The sequence below is a fragment of the Furipterus horrens genome, unplaced genomic scaffold (genome assembly GCF_987537825.1).
Source record: "Furipterus horrens unplaced genomic scaffold, mFurHor1.1.pri manual_scaffold_9, whole genome shotgun sequence".
Taxonomy (NCBI): domain Eukaryota; kingdom Metazoa; phylum Chordata; class Mammalia; order Chiroptera; family Furipteridae; genus Furipterus; species Furipterus horrens.
The window spans coordinates 87,687,387-87,700,440 of NW_028327179.1; the positions used below are offsets into that span (position 1 = coordinate 87,687,387).

Here is a 13,054-nt window from a genome sequence, read left to right on the forward strand (position 1 = left end):
GCCTTTAGTCTTACTGTTAGGGTGGCTGTTGACGCGGGCTGTGAAAGAATTCACAAAGAGAGGAAAATGCAGAGAGCAAAGTTTTACTCACTTTCCCAGAGAGCAGAGGAGCCAGGTGTGGAGAATTACATTGTCTCTGAGAGGTTGGAGTTTTGAGCTTTTATTGGATTGTAAAGGGTGGGGGGATTTTCTGTTGCGCAGCGGGACTGTTGCAATACTGGAAGTTTTAGTTGGTTTTGTGAAAGCTGCAGTTTGCTCCAATGTTATCTTTGCCGGTGGCTGTGGGGAGTGGTTCATCACATTCTCTTGCTCTTCCAGTAATTTTCCAACCTGGGAACAGAAGCTGAGAAGAGTAAAATGTCAGTCATATTTAACAAGGTCGTAGGCAGATGGCACTGGCTTTGTCCTTTTGCATACTACATTTACAAGGTTACTTAGATCAGCACCTTTTCCCATTGCCTTTCGGTTTGGTAGTTTCTTACATTTGTAATACAGTTAGAGTCTCTTGTCACAGTTTGCATTCTTTCCTGGAGGCCTGTAACCTTCTGTGTTTTTTTTTTTTTTTTTGGTTTTTTAAGTTGGATGAGGTTTATAATTTGTGTTGTCAAGTTCCATAGGTTTGACAAATACATAATATTATATCCACTATTACAGAACCATGCAGAATAGTTTTTCTACCCTAAAAATTCTCTGATTCACCTATTCACTTCTGTCTTCTCCCCCTGAAATTTTGGCACACACTGTTCTTTTTATTGTCGGTAGTTTTCCCTTTTCCAGATTGTCATTTAATTTTTTCAATTAGCAATATTCATTTAAAGTTCCTTCATGCCTTTTTATAGTTTGATGGTTTGTTTCTTTTTATTGCTGAATAATACTCCATTGTGTGGACATACCACCGTTTATCCATTCACCTGTTCAAGGATATATTGATTGTTTTCAGTTTGTGGCCAATATGAGTAAAAGCTGCTGTAAACATTCATGTGAAGGTTTTGGTTTGGACATGTTTCCCGTGCAATTGGGTAAATAACCTGGGCATGTGATTGTTGGATCTTATGGTAAGATTATGTTTAGCTTTATAAGGAATTGCCAAATTGCTTTCCAAAGTCACTATACCATTTCGCATTTCCACCAGCAATGAATGAGTGTTCCTGTTGCTTTGCAACTTCAATTATATTTGGTACTGTCAATTTTTTAAATTTTATTTTAGCCATTCTAATAGGTGTGTAATGTTATCTCATTACTGTTAATTGGCAGTTCTCTAATATATGATATTGACTGTCTTTTCATATGTTTATTTTTCATTTGATATCTCTTGTTAGGTGGGGTGCCTGAACATGTTCTGTTTTTAAAAATTGGGTGGTTTGTTATTTTTGAGTTTTAAGAGATCTTTGTATATTTTGGATATAGGCCTTTATCATATATGTGTTTTGCAAATAATTTCTCCCCTCTGTGGCTTATTTCATTATATTAGTAGTGTCTTTTTCAGAGCAGAAAAACTTCAATAAAGTCCCACTTACTGATTTTTTTCTTGCATAGATTGTGTTTTTGGTGTTATATTTAAAAAGTCCTCATCAAACCAAGTTACTTTGATTTTCTCAAGGTTATTTTTTAGGAGCTTTATAGTTATGTTGCATACTTAGGCCTAAGATACATTTTGAGTTAATTTTTGTGAAAGGTATAAGGTCTTTGTTTTTCGTTTGTTTGCCATGTAGATGTGCAGCCATTGCAGCACCTTTTATTGAAAGGACTGTCTTTTTTTCATTTGTCAAAGATGAGTTGACTGTTCGGGTCTATTTCTGGACTCTGTATTCTGTTTCATTGATCTCTGTGTTTATTCTTTTAGCATTGCTGCACTGTCTTGATTACTGTAGCTCTTAGTAGGTCTTGAGGGCAGGCACTGTCAGTCCTCCAACCGTGTGCTTCTTCTGTGTTGTGTGACTATTCAGTCTTTTCATATATAAACTTTAGAAAAGTTTACATGAAATATGAAATACAAAATAGCTTGCTAGGCTTTGTTTGGGACTGGAAAGAATGTATGTAGATCAAGTTGGGATGAACTTGGTATCTTAACAATATTGGTCCCTGTATCCACCAACATGAAATCTCTGTTCATTATTTATTTAGATTTTTTAAAAATTTCTTTTATTAGGGGTTGTAGTTTTCCTTATGTAGATCTTATACATGTTTTGTTAGGTTTATTCGTAAGTACTTCATTTTTTTAGGTGCTAATATAAATGATACGGTGTTTTTACTTTCAAATTCCAGTTGTTTTTTGCTGGTATATAGGAAGGCAGTTGATTTTTGTATATTAACCTTATGTCCTGCAATCTTGCTATAATTATTTATTAGTTCCAGGAGAGTTTTTGTGGATTCTTGCAAATTTTCTACATAGAGAACCATGCCATCTGTGAACAATGCCAGTTTTGTTTCTTTCTTTTCTATCTGTATACTTTTTATTTCCTTTTTCATTCTTACTGGGTTAGCTAGAACTTTCAGGAGTGCTTTGTTCCTGATATTAGAGGCAAAGCATCTACTTTCTCAGTGTTCTGTTTGTTGCATATGTTTTGTATCAAGTTGAGTGAGGTCCTCTCTACTTTAAGTTAGCGGAGACTTTAAATTATGAATGGGTGTTGAATTTTGTAAATTGCTTTTTTCTACATCTATTGATATCATATGCTTTTTGAATGTGGTGTTGATATCGTGGACTTTATTAGTTTATTTTTGAATGCTGAAATACCTTGAATACATGTAAAAGTCTTATTTGTGTGTAATTATTATATACATTTTAGATTTGATTTGTTGATATTTTGTTCGAGGATTTTTATATCTATATTCATAAGAGATTGGGCTGGAGTTTTTCTTTATTGTAAAGTCTTTATCTGGTTTTGGTTATTTGTGTAATGGGCCTCAGAAAGAGTTTGGAAGTGTTTCCTGTGCTTTTGGGTCTGAAAGAAAATTGGAGAATTGGTATCATTATTTCTTTAAATGATTAGTTAACTCACTAGTGAAACCATTTGTACCTGTTACTTTCATTTTTGGAAGGTTATTATCAGTTCCATTTCATTAATAGATATTGGCCTATTCAGAAAATCTGTTTCTCCTTCTGTGTTTGTAGTTTGTGTCTATTAAGGAATTGGTCTGTTTCTTCTTCTACAATTTTGTGGAAATAGAGTTGTTTATAATATTCTATTATATTTTACTATCCAGTGGTCAGTAGTGATACTCCTCTTTTATTTCTGATATTAGTAATTTCTGTCTGCTTTTTATTTTGTAGCTATAAGTTTGTCAGTTTTATTGGTCTTTTGAAACATCCAGCTTTTGATTTTATTGGTATTTTTCTTTTCTTGTTTTCAGCTTCATTGGTTTATTTTTTATCCTCACCCAAGGACATTTTTTTCATTGCTTTTTAGAGAGAGAGAAACATCAATGTGAGAGAGAAGCATCAATTGATTACCTCCCATACATGCCCATTCCGGTTATCGGACCAGTAACCTTTCAGTTATGGGACGACACTCCAACCAACTGAGCCACAACAGCCAAGGCTCACCTTTATTGATTTTTCCTTTTTCATTATTTGTATTTTCTGCTTGCTTTATGCTTCAGTTGCTTTTCCTTTTCTTGCTTCCTAAGGTAGAAGCTTAGGTGATTGATTTTAGATATTTCTTCTTTTCTAATACATTGTGCATTCAATGCCATAAGTTCCCTTCTAGGTTTTGCTTTGGCTGCACCACACACATTTTGATGTTTTGTTTTCACTTTCCTTTAGTTTAATACATTTTAAATTTTATATTCAGAATTGACTTATGTATTATTTAGAAGTACTTTAATACACATATTTTGGAATTTTCCACCTATCTGTTACTGATTTTCTAGTTTAATTCTGTTGTAGTCTAAGAGCAACTTAGTATGATTTTTCTATTATTTTATATTTATTAATGTGTTTAATGGTCTATCTTGATGAATGTCCCTATGTGAGCTTGAGAAGAATTGTGTATTCTGCTGTGTTGAATAAAATATTCTATAAATGTTAATTATATCCAGTTGATAGATGGAGCTGTTCAAATCAACTGTATCCTTACTGAGTTGCTGCCTGCTGAATCTGTCAATTACTAATAGAGAGATGTTGATGTCTTCAGTTATAGTAGTGTATTTGTCTGTTTCTTCTTGCAGTCCTGCAGGTTTCCCTTCAGGTACTTTGACATTTTTTTGAGGTGCAAACACATTAAACATTGTTATGTCTTCTCGGAGAATTGATACTTTTTTCATTATGTAAGGCCCTTCTTTATCCCTATTAATATAGCTACTTCTGCTTTCTTTTGAAAGTACAGTGTAGCTTTCTCTGTTTCTTTTAATTTGTCTGTGTCTTTATATTTATGGTGGGTTTCTTGTAGATAGCATATTTGCTTTTTAAAATTCACTGGTTTTAATTTATTTACATCACATTTAAATTGATTATTGACAGTGTTGAATTATCTGTTACAGTGATGATTTTCAGCCTTTTCCATCTCATGTCAAAAATGGACTAATTACTAAAATTCTGCAGCACATCAAAAAATATATTTTTTGCTGATCTGACAAAAAATAGTATAATTTTGATTCATTCACACTGGACAGCTGTTCTGTTGGTTGTTGTCTTTATTTTATTTGATAATCTAAGGGAAAAGAGATCAGTGCCCTTGACTAAATAGTCAGGTATTGCATGTTTAAAAATTCTTGTGGCACAACAGTTGAAAATTGCTGGACTATTTTAATGTCCAATTATTATGTCCATTCTTCTCCCATTTAAAAATTTTTTTTCCTACATTGTTGCTGAACATATTTACACGATGTTATGTCCTTTTTATCTTATGGCTTTAATTCTGTAGTTAAATGTCTTTAGTTCATATAACCAGATTTTATTCTGAATGTTTTAAAGTCATTTCTTGGATATGTATAGTTCCTTTTTTTTTAAAAAATTAATTAATTAATTAGTTTGTTTATTTATTTATTTTTAGAGAGTGGGGAAAGGAGAAAGAGAGGGAGAGAAACATCACTGTGTGGTTGCCTCTCACTTGCGCCCCCAACTGGGGACCTGATGTGCAACCTAGTAGTGCCCTGACTGGGAATCGAACCAGCGGCACTTGGCTTGCAGGCGGGCGCTCAGTCCACTGAGCCACAGCAGCCAGGGCCTGTATAGTTCTTTAATAGTTTCTCAGGAAGGACTCAAAAAACTTTTACATGTTGTTAACTCTCTATGCTTTTAAATTTGAAGCATAGTTTGACTATAAAGTCCTAGACTCACTATTTTTTGTGTTGCTTGAGTGTCTTAAAATCTTTTGTTTCACTGTATTTAGGTATGAAATATAGCTGTTGTGATGTTTCTTGACTTCATGATTTTTTTTTCTTTTAAGTGATTTGGTCGTTTTATTTGGAAGCTTAAACAACTTTTAAAAATTCTTTGAAGTTTTTTTAAGTTTTATATTAAGAATGTTCTGGTTTGAATTTCCCTAATATACTATGTATCCTTTCATTGTGTAGATTCTGGTCTAGGAAGATTTGCTTGCAGCATAATTTGAAATATCTGCCTGGTTCTACTTATATATTTATTGGGTCGCTAATTACTGCTGCTTTCTTTTGTTTCCGGTACATTATTTTCTCTCATCTTTTAATCTGGTCTGGTTTGTCTTTAGGGGGCTCTTTTTAAGGAAAGATAGAAAGTCTTTCTTTTTATTTTGTTCTTTCTAATTTAATCCTTTTTTCCCCTGAAAGCTGTACTCCTTTATTTTGTGAGTCTTAATAGCTCTTCCTGTTGTCTGGTCATAATATTTCTGAGCTGTTGTAATTTTGATTTATTGCTGCTTAAAAACACATAAGCTATTTTTTAAATTTCTTTTAGGCCATTTTAAAATCATAATCTTCATCCTTTTTTTATGGCCATAGTTTTCTCACATGTTTTTATTATCTGTTAGACTATTGCTTGTTTCATATTTAATATTTTTATACAATGTCTTAGTGTGGGCTTTCATTTTAGTTTCTGGTGTTTAAGCAACTTCAGTTTTCCAGTAGTTTTAGAAGGAAGAACTTACCCAGGCATCAGGGATAGGTGAGCCAGTGCAGTTTTTGAGCTTTGTGGTTCAAGACCTCTCCTTTGTGAAGTATTTTTAGAATTAGACTATCTTGAACCTTTTAAAGGCTTTTGCCTTTATATATATGTTTTCTAGGTATTTTGCTTTTAAAGAGGCATCTTTAAAATATTTTGCTATTATGGTACTTTCTGAGATCTATGTTGCTTGGACCTCTGCTCAACCGAGAATATGAATCTTATGTCATTCTTAATGCTTTGCTTAATTTGTTTTCTGTTCTGTGCAGTTTCTCTTTAGGGTTGGTCTCTGTCTCTAAAATTAATAATATATTTTGTAGGATAGTTCTTGAAATCTTCTTAGAGTCTAGAATGATCATTTTAAAAAAGAAATGTTCTCAGGCCCTCTTAGAGATTTCCTGCCTTCTTTGCATTTTACCTTCTCGTGGGGCCTGTGAGGACATTATCTGACTACCCAGTTCTCAGATTTCCTTGGTCAAATTCTTTTCTATTGCCTGGATTTTAAACTCGTTGGCTCCTTTGTGAAGAATGAACTTTTCCTTTATTTTTACTTGAGGGGTTCTTTCTAGTTAGTGTAATTAGCATTTTTTCAGAGTGCAGTTTGTGTTTTGTTTTTTTTTGACCACCCCAAGTAAAAGAACTCTCATATCCTATCTCAGCCCCCTGTTTCTATTATAGTAGTTACTGGTCTCTAATGATCTTGTTTACAACTGCTTTCTGCTGCTTCTCATTTGAATGTTAGCATCGGAAATGGGGTTCATGTCTACTTTACATACTGTTGTATTCCCAGAGTCTAGCATAGTGTCTGGCATGTAGAACTTGGTAATATTTGCTGAATAAATGCTTTTTCAGTTTATGATAAATAGGGCCCCTTCCCTATTATGCTCCTGTGTGAAAATTGAAACATATTTAGAAGTGAGTCTTAAACCTCTACAGTATGTACATATAGAAGTGATTTTTGGCATAGCTATAATTATTATAAGTATACTTTAACTTACTACAGGCAGGAATATTCAAAATTGACTTGAATATTTTACATTTTGAATTACAGATTTTTACTGTATGCTTTTTGTGTGTATCTCCTAAGTTTTATACTATATACATTTATTATTTAAAACAGATTATAATCCCGTTGGCCACAGGTACCCATGCTTATACTGTTTTGATGTTACCCCAGTGGAGTGTTCACACATAATGGGCTATATTATAATCAATGGATTGTGTATTGTTATTGACTGATGTGTAGAAGGAGGATTATACATAATAGCTTGAATGAAGGATATAAAGGCTTTTCATAGAATTGTGGAATGTTAACGTGGCCTCATTGATGGTGTTTCGTAGAGTTGTGCCCTGAAACTGCCCTGCTCTGATAAGAGCCGGAAGAAACTTGAGACCAAGGAATTCAACCTTATCCTGTACACTGCAGATAAAGGAATTAGAACCCTGTGAGATTATGTGATGTGTTTAAGGTTATCCAGCCAATTATTAATGGCCAGACCAGATGGTCTTTGGATTCTCGTTGAAGTTGATTTTTTATCACATTTAACAAAAAGGCACAAGTTTTAGTAGGGTGTTTGTAACTATAAGAAGGAAAATATTCGAGCGTTGAATCCTACTCTTTAAAAAAAAGAAAACTTTTAGTGTCCCAAGTACGTTTAAGCAAGAAAAGATTTTTAATTTATTTGCTGACTTGTGTTTTACTATAAATTTTATAGTCCTACTAGAATAAATTACTCACAGCCTTGCCTTTGTAGTATAAGAGATATTGACTTGGTTTTTATTACCTTCAGTTTTCGTGCTGCATTGGTAGGAATGAAAGTCTTCTTTTCTTCGGCAGCCGTCTGTCTCGAGAGACGATGGTGTAGCTTAAGAGTCTATCTGCACCGCCGAGAATGGCTGTGCAGTCCGACTCGGGAGTGACACGGTATCTGTCTCCTCCCGTGTTGAATCGACATCTTGCAATGACGCTGGAGTGTCCTCTCCAGTGAAGCTGAAGCTACAGAGCCTGGGCAGGGTGATATGGAGGGTCTGCTGTTGCCCATGCAACAGAGACCCCCCCTCTCTTCGCAGCTGAAGGGTCCAAGGGAAAGACGGAGTCAATACAGCTTGGCTTCAGGTGCGCCGCAGGAGTTGCCGGTGTTGACTACAACGTCAAACCGCCTTAGGGACTCCGGCTCCGGATTTTCTGTCGGGGTTTACTCCCTTAGCCTTTCCCCTGAAGAGGTATGCCGCAAGGCAGCGGAGGTTTTTTGGAGTCAGAGTTTTCCTTCTCTGATGTGCCCTGACTGGAAGATCGAACCAGCGACACTTAGCTCGCAGGCCGACGCTCAATCCACTGAGCCAAACCAGCCAGGGGGATAGGAATGAAAGTATACATTTCAAAATTAAATTAACCCTGATGGATACAGGAAGTCAGTTTGGACCCCAACCCATTTCCCTTATCAATTATTCTTGACCAATTCTTAGCTATTATTTGCATTTTAAATATATTAATATGTTTAAAATTTGTTAAAAATTCTATTTTTAATTTTAGAGAGAGGGGAAGGGAGGGAGAAAGAGAGGGAAACATCGATCAGTTGCCTCTGGCACAGGCCTGGACCGGTGATGGGACTGACAACCCAGACATGACAGGACTGACAACCCAGACATGTGTCCTGTCTGGGAATTGAACCTTTGACCTTTTGCTCTGCAGGACAACACCCAACCAGCTGAGCCACACCAGTCAGGGCTTTAATATATTTTAAAATGGCAGATATTTAACCTTAGGAGGTTCATCTTTATTATTGAATCTTATAATTCCTATACTGAATTGTCTTCTATAACTTTTCTTTGCTTGTCATTTGTTTATTTTTTTCAGACATTAATAAAAATGTTAAAATTAGTCATGGAGGACTTAAAAGGGTGCTGTGGTCTTTTTCTTTTAGTTGCCGGAAACAACCTTCTGACAACTGGAACTAACAAGCCATCAGTTCTGTTCTTTATTATTCCTTGGAGTCTCTTTATTTTGTTTGCTATGTTCTTTAACTGGTTAACATTGGGGGTTTATTTTCATTTCTTTCTCTCTCTTTTTTTTTTTTTATTGTATTTTCCCATTGCCATTTATCCCCGTCCCATACCCTCTTCCACCTCCATCTACCCCTTCTCCCCCTGTGCTACATCCTTCTCATTTTCTTGTATTCTTTTTCTTATATTTTTTATTCTTACTCTATATATCTTTTCTATGTTTCATTGGTTTTGTTTATGTATACATTTTTTTTTTGTCATGTACTTTTATTTTCATACTGGTCTATGGTTACCAGCCAGCCTAGATTAGCTGACATTGAGATAGTTGTAAGGGAAAGTCACAGGTACAGAAAACATCACTGCCAGTGATTGCGCCACAGCAGACCGGGGATTGGATATTTCTCACTTTAGAAATAGGGATAGTTAACTGGTATTGTGATTGATATATGTAGCTTGAGAGGTTACCGTCTCTTCCCTAGTCCTTAGAATTAGAAGGAAAAGCTATACCAGTAGTGATGGTGGGTAATAGTCATTGCCCTAAACTAGTTTCTCATGTCTTGCAGGAGAATACTTTATTTTTGTTTTTGTTTAATTAAGACTCACAAGTTATATTATTGTCATGGTTTGAACTCTATTATTATTTAATTTTTTCACAGTTAATACTTATTGTTTTAAATCCCCCCTAATTTTACAAAGTTTGCATCTTCCTTATGTATCTTTTACCTTTCATGAGTCACTTTGTTATATGTGTACACAGTGATGTTTCTACTGTTCACCCAATCCAAAGGATATCCTATTACACATTTTAGGCCATTTATATGAATGGCTATAATAGATGCTTGTTGCTAATATTGTCATTTTATTCTAAATTTTCTATTTTTAATGTTACCTGCTTAAAATTTTTTTTATTTCCTGCTTTTTGCTACATGTTCTTTTGTTGTTGATTTCTGTCTCAAATAATTTAGAAAGTATGTAGTATGCTTCTGTTTTAATTTTGCTTAATTCAAAATTTAAATAGTACTCTTAAATCTCCTGTTACCAATTTCAGAAACATTATTCATAGGAACAGTGAAAGGTGAAGCTCACTTACATGTCATCTGATCGCCCCTGCCCAGTTTTATTGTACTTCGTTAATTTTTGTGGTTCCACAGTTACAATATATCAGGTCATGCTTTGTAACATTCAAGTCAGAGTGATTTCTAAAATCCTAATTTTTAGCTTTAGCTTTTGACCACGCTACAGTCTTTTCAGACAGAATTCTTGTTTTTATTCTCTGTTTTGTAATTTCATTCTTTAGAAAACACCTTTTTCTCTGATTATGAAAGTAATAGGTGTTAATTTTAGAAAAATTAAAAAATACATAAAAGTACAAAGAAGGCAAAAAAGTCTCTCTGATCTCACCATTGAAAGCTACTTTAGTATATACTCTTTGTCTTTTCTCCCCATGCTTGAATGCTGTTATATTACATACAACATTTGATTCATCATGTATATACTGTAAACTACCTTTTCCTGTCACTTAACTATGTAGTGAACATTTTCCAACTACACTACAGGCAGGCGTAGAATACATCATGATTACATGGTATTCTGTAAGTGACATAGGTATGTCATAATTTGTTTAATGAATTCCTTATTGTTAGACAACTAGGTTGTTTACAGTTTGCTGTGATAAATTGTGTTGTGATGAATGTGGATGATTTACATCTCCTGGGTTATTTCTTAGGTTAGATTCCAAGAAGTAGAATAATTCTGAGGCTGTATAGTGTGGTGATTTAGTGTTGACTTTGGAATCAGATTATCTTGGGTGCAAATTTTTACTGCTTAGGTGTGTATATTTAGGCAAATTATTAATAATTTATCTCTCAGTTTCTTAATCTGAACATTGAAGATAATAGTTTATATATAGAAAACACTTAGAACAGTGTCAAGGGGGTAATAAAAGCTCAGAAATGTAAGATGCTAGCATCGTCATAGTTTTTGTCATTATTTTTATTTAAAGGATGTGCACATTTGAAATGTTTTTAATATGTATTATATTAAAATTCTCTCCTAAAAAGTTGTATCAGTTTCCATTCTTACCAGCAGAATATGAAGGTACCATTTACTGGTGCCAGCCAACAGCTGAGGTTATAATTAAAACATGCATTTTTTATTTTAAGGATGTGAGTCCAATGTTATAGGGATAATCTATGTCTTTGTTTTAATCTCTGATTTTTGGTTATTATTGATTCTGAATGTTTGAGTTTTGCTTATTTTCATATAGTACATTTATGTTTAAGTGCTCTTGAAATAAATACTCAAATTTTAATTAACTTTTTGTGTTTTACATTGCCTTTATTTTTCTAGTTGGTCACTTGCCTTTTAATTTTGATGTAGTTATTTTTACCTTTGTGAGATGTGTATGTAAAAGTAATTCTTTTCCATATAGTTTTGCCTTTAAAAAATTTATTCACTCATCTATTTGATATTTATTGAGTGAGTACCTTCTCTGTGCCAGGTATCTTTTTAAAGTGTATTTTTTATTTCAGATTGATTTTACATTTACAGCAGGTCCTAAAATAACATTGTTTCCTTACAATGTTAATGAGATTGTCGAGGGGACTTAACTCACTTTTATCAGTTAACTTAACAGTAAACTTGGTTTTATTATACGTCATTTCACCGAAAGTCACAGAACCTATTGATGGTGGTTAGGGTGGACTTACTGTACAGAAAAGTGGCGAAGGTAGTACTGTACAGAGTTCCCATATGCCCCTCACCTAGTTTGTCCTTTTACTAATATCTAATATACTTGTATGTTACTGTGGTAATTTGTCGTAACTAAGGTGCCAACATTACATAAACTCCACATTTTATTTGGATTTCACTAGTTTTCCCACTAATGTTCACTTTCTGATTCAGAATCCCAGTCAAGATACCATCAACCCTTGAACAACACATTGGTTGGGGCACTGACCCCATGCAGTAAAAAATCTGCACATAACTTTTGGTACTCCCCTCAGACTTACAATAACATGAACTGTTAATTAACACATATTTTGTATATTTTTTGTTTTATGTAAAATATCCTTACAATAGAGTAAGTTAGAGAAAAGAAAATATTATTGAGAAAATCACAAGGAAGAGAAAATGCAGTCACAGTACTGTACTTATTTATTGAAAAACATCCATGTCTCAGTGGACCAAGGCAGTTCAGACTCACACTGTTCGAGGGTCAGCTACTTTTAGTTGTCATGTTTTCCTACTCTCCTCTGGTCTGTGACATTTTTTCAGTCTTTTCTTGCTTTTCATTATAATGAGAGTTTTTAGGGCTTGCATTTTGTGGCTGTTCCTCAATTTGCATTTGTTTTTCTGATTTTAGACTGGGATTATTTAATACAGTATGGACTGATTGATACTTATTTTATACTTTGGGTTATAAACCAATATTACTTTGCTTTATTGTTTATATTATTTCAGCTTCGACCATTTTTTCATTCTTTCATGATGGTTTCTCTGTGTCCCTTTGACAAGACCCAACTTGTTTTGTTTTTGTTTTGTTAATATTACATGATGTTCTGGGCTTAATCTTCTGAATCCATTGCCCTGACCCTAGAATTGGCCACTTCCCGACAGTCCCTGTTTACTTAATTGGACTGTGGTATGTATAAACCAAGATCTGGTGCTGGGTGTACTAATTGCTACTGAGGTGTCACTGCTTCTCGTCCCTCTTAGTGAACAGAGGTAGGAATACTGTTCGTGCATGTGTGTGTATATGTATATGCACACATATCTATTACTTAAGTCTGTTTATATTATGTTAAGCATGAGTTCACACTGACATCTTCGACTCTAATCCAATGCCACTGGTTCTTTCTAATAACCTCCTACCCCTTGCTTTTCTGTAACTTCCCACTCCAAAGTGAGAAGCTTGGCTCCCACCATCTATCATCTGTTTACTTGTTTGTCCAACCTGAGTATACATGTAAA

The 13,054-nt window shown here is 34.3% G+C and overlaps 1 protein-coding gene across 1 annotated transcript in view; it reads left to right on the forward strand.

The window, feature by feature from the left end:
• Positions 1-13,054, forward strand: part of MKLN1 (muskelin 1) — a 158,115-nt gene that overhangs the window by 22,207 nt on the left and 122,854 nt on the right. The gene's annotated exons all lie outside the window — the stretch shown is intronic.